Source organism: Nyctereutes procyonoides, unplaced genomic scaffold (genome assembly GCF_905146905.1).
Source record: "Nyctereutes procyonoides isolate TBG_1078 unplaced genomic scaffold, NYPRO_anot_genome, whole genome shotgun sequence".
NCBI classification, from domain to species: domain Eukaryota; kingdom Metazoa; phylum Chordata; class Mammalia; order Carnivora; family Canidae; genus Nyctereutes; species Nyctereutes procyonoides.
Window position 1 is genome coordinate 33,621,022 of NW_026575146.1, and position 6,869 is coordinate 33,627,890.

At 37.8% G+C, this 6,869-nt stretch overlaps 1 pseudogene; it reads right to left on the reverse strand.

The window, feature by feature from the left end:
• Positions 1–1,301: 1,301 nt before the first annotated feature.
• Positions 1,302–6,086, reverse strand: LOC129499981 (pre-mRNA-splicing regulator WTAP-like; annotated as a pseudogene).
• Between the last annotated feature and the right edge of the window lie 783 nt (positions 6,087–6,869).

Genomic DNA, 6,869 nt, shown 5'->3' on the forward strand with positions numbered 1-6,869 from the left:
TTCCTTGCTTCTTGTTTGGGATAACCCTGAAGCATGTTCTCTACCTCTCCCACAGTTCCTTAGTAGGACTTGGTTTCAGTTGCCCACAGTGGTCATTTATTCATATTGCATCTTGTATTGGCTTTCTTTTCTCTCCACTCTTCTTATAAGTGTTAACCTGGATCACTTCCCAGACAAATCACTTTACAAACACTATTACAAACACTTCTGTCTGTGTTTGCTTCAGGGATAATTCTAACTCAGATATCAACCATCTTGTCTATATACTCTATTTACCTAGTGTTTCTCCATTCCTCTTTTATCTCATAGCAGATGTTGGCAGCACATTTTGACTATCTCTTCTGAATGTTTTAGTTTTCTCTTTATACAAGTGTCTACTTTCTCTGTGTACTGAACTGTTTACCCATTCCCTAAGAGAAATCCTCTTATTTTTGCAAAATGTGCAAGATCCTAGCAGTGACATTTAGTAAAATTACCCCTACTGACCCCTAGGGCCTGATGAAGAGTTTCTCTCTCTCTCTCTCTCTTTTTTTTCAAGGCACATTTAATTTAATATCAAGAGTGCAATACAAAAGGCACAAATACAGTGAAGGAAATACATTCCCCTGTTAACACTAATGATAATGCTCTTTGAACATGCGCCTGTTGAATAGAATGGGGATTTAATTTCACTACGGAAAAAAATAACACAGTAAGTCTCATCATAGCCAATATCCTTATACAATCTAATAGTGAAATGAATGTTTATAATGCTTCAAACAGTTTCAACCTGAAGTTTGATACCACACTTTTATGTTTGTTTGTACAGTCCTCAGTAAGATTATCTACAGCGTTAGCAACCATTCAAAGAATAACCATTGATTAAAACCACATTGATTTAAGGCTCAATCAAGTAATATAGAGCCCCAAACTAAATGGTTAAATATATGAACTACTTGTACTGACATCTATTATTTAATTCTCTCATGACTATTAAGCTGGTTTTTAGCAAATGAACTCTTTATTTTTTTTAATAAACTCTTTAAATGCAAAATTCACCTCTTTTGAGTTTTGACCCAGAAGTTCAACAATAACCCCCAAGTTCATAGTCTTATTGGCAAAACTGATAATACAGTGTCTCTAAGACACTATGCTCATGGTTAAGAGCCATGCATATTCCATTTTTACATTTTACTGGAATTTTACATGTTCAATTCATGATTTTGAGTCTCTAGATTTTCATTCCTCCAAACTGTGTGCCACAGACTTAAGACTTCTGTTTCTCCATCTATTTTCTTCAAACAGAAACATTGCTCAAGTGTCTACATGTTCCAAAAGGGGAATATTTTGGAGGGGGCCACTTCTTTGGAAGAGTCCAAGGCCACCAGACCTCTGAAGCAAGGGGAGGGGGGGTGGAGAAGAAAGCTGAAACACAAGGTTCATCTCGTAAGTTTTACATGAACCATTACAAGCTGGATAGTATAAGGATGTAGCTGGTTTGGGCTTAAAAAGTCTGAGTCTTGGTGTGGAACGAGTACTTGGCTGTCCCACCACAGCTTTCTCATAGTGGGGCACTCAGGAAAGTCTTTTTTTTTTTTTTTTTTTTTTAAGGAAAGTTGACTGGGGAGTATGATTTGTCTACCTCCCAGGCATCAACTTTCAGTTTGTTTTGGGCTTGTTCCAGTTTGTCTTTAGTCTCTTCCAGTTCACCTTTCACTTTTAGGAAAAACAGGTTGATCTCTGGGCCTGGTCTTGTTGATCTCAGCTGGGCAGCACTAGCCTGCTGGACTCACTTGAGGAACTGGATTTGAGCAGTACACTATTGCATCTCTTGCTCCCTGGTTGCTAGTCAGGTTACAAGGATGTCTTCTCTAGGAGCAGGCCCTTGTTGTTGCTTTCGTTTTCCTTCAGACTCTCTTAACCCAGTTACATCATTAGAATTAAGATCTAAGTACTTGCCCTACAAAGCTTGGACATATGCTTCATACTGTTTCCACCTTAGAATGAACTCCCCTAGTGCCATAACTTTGAAGTCTGTTTGACTGAGTCAGACCTTTTTGGGAAGAGCTTCTTCATTCCCTGGTCACCTTGAATCCTTTCCAGATGGAGCATACTGCCCACTGGCTGCCCAGGCTGCCAGACCGCCCTAGCCTGGGCCCCACACTCCTCCCCCTGCCGCAGCCCTGGTGCTCCCCTTTATTTGTGGGTCTCACTGCCACAAAAAGGCACTGAGGAAGAGTCACTCTTTGATCAAATTTTAGTCAGTTTCCTTTGAATCCTTTTCCCAAATAGGCCTTCACTTTGGACTTCTGTGTTCTTTGCCTTGCCCAATGTTAGCATGAACTTTATTAAGTTCAGTTAGCCAAAATCCTCTACCTTTGCTCTCTGATCAGGATCTTCATCCTCACCACCCCCCAGGTAAAGTCTTGATCACCCTGGCCTGCCTTCAATAAAAATTCTGTTTGGTCAGCTTAGCTAGAATCCCCCCTTATGTAAGCCTCATGTTCCCTCTTAGTAAATTTCTATCCAGAGGATCTCCCTCCCCTCACTCCACCCTTACTCCTTAGCTATAAATTTTATTTTTCTTTGTCGTATTTAGAATTGAGCCCAGTTCTATACTGTAGTCTTTTTCTCTTTATTGTGTTAGTCCTGAATAATGGCTTTTTCTACTGCTTTAATTGCTGGCTAGCTCTGTTTCTCTTTGAAATTCTTTGAAAGGGTCTTCATTTTGGTCTTCCTTATTTTTCCTTCAAAATATTAAAAAGCTCCTAAAACAACAACAACAACAAAAAACAAAACAAAACAAAAAAAACTAAATTCACAGCTTTGTCTTTACAACCAATGTTGCAGTTTGGAGCAGGTATAGCCAAGTCTATAACATTCTCTTCCAAAATGGATTCTATGAGTTGGTACATTTTGAACCAGCAAAGGTGTAATTTTGTGGTATGTTTAGGGGATAGAAGACTAGACCTGCTTGATTTGAGAATTTAAGAGTAGAGTGGTGGATGCTATGACTGAATGCTGGGTTTATGGGGGTCAGAGGCAGTGATGTCTTACAGGACTACTATTTCTCTTTCTCCTTTTCCTCTTTCTCCTCTCATAGAGTGATAAAATAATTGCTTAATGGGTAAAATGATAAATCTTTGTGAATGTGTTCTGTAGATATAATTTTATAATGCCTACAAGTGGTAGGAACTGTCTAGTTTCCTCTGTTTTTCTGGGGGTGGTCTCTGTTGTTTCTATCTTTTTTGTCAGGGAAGTCACATTGATTTCTGCTATAGAAAGAGGGCAAGATACTGTCACAAACTACAGGGCAAGGCAATGTAATCTCAATAATCAGCTAGTTGAATGGATATTCTTCAAAGGCAAAAACATCACCATGCAAATTCACAAGCATTTAAACCCAAATGACTTTTAATGTTTCCCCAGTTGGCAATAGGCAAATATTGATACTGGCCACTAAAATCTGTAAGGCAGGAGATAATTTTCATGGCCTTTGAAAAAAAATGACTGTAGTTACTTTGTCAGTTCTTGTTTCTTTTTATCTCTTTGAATTGGCTTATTGTTTTTGGCTTTGTCCCTCACTCAGAGGCAATTTTTACAGAAAAGAGGCTTTCATTTGCATATTCTGTTGAAGAATTTGAAGCATGTTTCCTTGGAAACTTCCTTGTCTGGAACAGTTATTTACATAAACAATGTTTTCATCAAAGTCAATGTTTCCAAAGGAAGGGAAATATTAATAGTTTGTCCCAGTTAAAGCATGAATTAAAATTAAAATATTTTTATGCTGAGGTTCATTATGATGAGCAGAACTTGGTAGCCTTCATCAACAACATAAAATAGTTTAAGAAAAAATAACTTTCCAAAATGAATATTAGGTTACATGTTTTCTACATTATATAGTCATACCCTCCTACTCTTTCCAGGACTGGTGAGTGAAAGTTAATTGAAATTCTTCTTTAGTTTAAATACGGATATAGGAAAAAAATAGATACATATTTTAACATTTCACTCTAAATTAAAACAAGTGAAAAAAAAAACAAAAAACAAGTGAAGCACCTAGGTGCCATAGTTGGTAAAGTATCTGACTCTTGGTTTTGGCTCAGTTTACGATCTCAGGGTTGTGGGATTGAGCCCTATGTTGGATTCCATACTTTGTGTGTAAAGTTTGCTTAAAATCATCCCTCTCTCTGCCATCCCTGCTGTGTTATCTCTCAAATAAATAAATAAGAAGGGGATCCCTGAGTGGCGCAGCGGTTTGGCACCTGCCTTTGGCCCAGGGCGCGATCCTGGAGACCCGGGATCGAATCCCACGTCAGGCTCCCGGTGCATGGAGCCTGCTTCTCCCTCTGCCTATGTCTCTGCCTCTCTCTCTCATTCTGTGTGACTATCATAAATAAATAAAAATTTAAAATAAATAAATAAATAAATAAATAAATAAATAAATAAATAAATAAGAATTTGAAAAGTGAATTTGTATTTGTTTACAGATCTGTTGATGGAGAACAAAACCTTCACTTTTGATGCGTGTGCTGAGAGAAGTTTTACTTTTTCTTTTTTAAATAAATATATCCATAATATACTCTATAATTTCCAATTTTGGTTTCCTTACACTTAGAATGAAAGCTCATGTACTTGCAAAAAATTTGAGTATAAATCGCTTCTAGATTTTTTTCAAGTCTGTCAACTTTTTGCAGTTTTCTTGTCTATACTTCATATAGCACAGAATATGTGTTAGTGACTCACAATTATGAAATCTTTCAAAGTATTTAACTTAGTTTACATGGCAAACCCATCATCAATCATATTTCATCAATTTGCATAAAGTTTAATTACATAATTGTAGTAACAAGTACAACTGACATAAACAATTTAGAAAATTCAAGTAAATCTTGGTAAGCACACAACTCTACTGGTGAGAGCATATGCATTTCAGGAATTTACTGATTACTACAGGGGGGAAAACTTTCATACCCTCTTATATTCTGAGCCTGCACCTAAGAATTAAACTGACACAGATTAACAGTAGAAAAACATACACATTTTATTTAATACCTTTACATGTATGTGGAAGTTTTCAAAAGAAAAATGAAGGCTTCAACAAGCTGTTAGGCCCAAAAATTTACAAAACTTTTTAAACAAGAAAAGTAATTTGGGGGACATGACAAGACAATGGGGCTTGTGGCTAGGGGCAAGTGGGACAATGGGATGACCTAGGAAATATGTGGGGGAAATTAATGGAAGAAAAACATTTTCTAGTAGGTTCTTATGTGGGTCCATTTTTATAAAAGAGTTATTTATTTATTTATTTATTTATTTATTTATTTATTTATTTAAGAGAGAGCGAGTAGGGGGAGGGACAGAGGGAGAGGGAGAGAATCTCAAGCAGACTCCCTGTTGGACTGGGAGCCGGTCTCGGAGCTTGATCTTATCGCCCTGAGATTATGACCTGAGCTAGAATCAAGAGTCGGGTGCTTAACCCACTGAGCCACCCAGGCGCTCCTATGCAGATCATTTTTTTGGTGTCAACTCCTAGTCTCTGGTGATAGGACTGTTTTTTCTCTTCCTGTTGCAGGGAGGTTACCTTTCCCATGGGAAACATTATGACCTGCTTTTATGTAGAAAGAAGGAGGCTAGAGAGCCCTTCCTTCACATGCTGTTTCTCCAGGGCTTTAACTCAAAAAAGTCAACATGCCAGAGTGGCATGTTCTGAGGTGGCATGTTCTGAACCCCTACAGCCCTTAGGTATACCAAGCTCTGTGCTTTGTCCTGGTGATACAAGAGGGAATAAAACGGATAAGAATCCCTGCCAGCATGAAGAGATAGATTAGTAAGTATACAAATACACAGTTTAGTAAATAACTATAGCCTCTTTCATGACAAACCATCAAGTTCTCTGCCTGAATACCTCCCCATATTCACCACATGCCCATAATCCTTTTCCCTGCCTGGTATCCCTGACGTGGAAGTTGAAAGCTATTACTGTGGCCCTTCACCCAGTCAATGTAGTCAAAGGGCTCTTCTCCAGTATTAACTTTCTGAAGTTGGAAAAGATGATCTGACTGAAGATGTGACCAGTCTTTTCACTCACCTTCTCCATCCACCATGACCTCTTTTTTTTTTTTTTTTTCAAACTTTGGGCAAGGTAGGTACAACTTGGCTGATGCTTTTCTCCAGCGTGGGCTCTTTGAGCAGAAGTGTAAGACTGCTTACAGAGTAGTTGATAGCATTCAAGATGCGGTGGGCATTAGTCAGTATTATCATAGCAGGACTGGACAGAGTACTTTACTCTTGTCAAGTAGACTGAATCTTCCTCATGTACTTGTTATTACATAATGATTTAGGGGCCCAGGAATGCAGTCAATTAGGCTATCATTTTTTTCTAACTAGTACACTGAAACTGTTTTATTCCAGGAAATATAATTGCTGCTTTTACCCTCTTTTGATATATCAGTATTATTTTATCAAAAAGCTATATATTTAGTGTATCAAAAAATATGCTTAAGTGGGGAGGTGGGGCAGAGGGAAAGGCAGAGACAAAATCCAAAGCAGGCTCCTTGCTCAGCACAGAGCCCAAGGCGGAATTTGATTTTACAACCCTGAGATTATGATCTGAGCAGAAATCAAGAGTTGGATGCTCAACCAACTGAGCCACCCAGGTGCCCCTCAAGAAGCAATATGTTAAAAATAAAGAATATATTTACTTATAACTATTTTTGTCAGTGCCACAAACCACCTTTCCCAAACTTTATTTTCAATGACTTGTTTCAAGTTACATCTTTTCAGTACTTCCCTTTTATCGCATATTATGTCATAGTACTTCAGAAATAAGTTATAAAGAAATATAGAAAAAAATATGTTTGGCTTATTTTACCTTGTAAAAAAAAAGA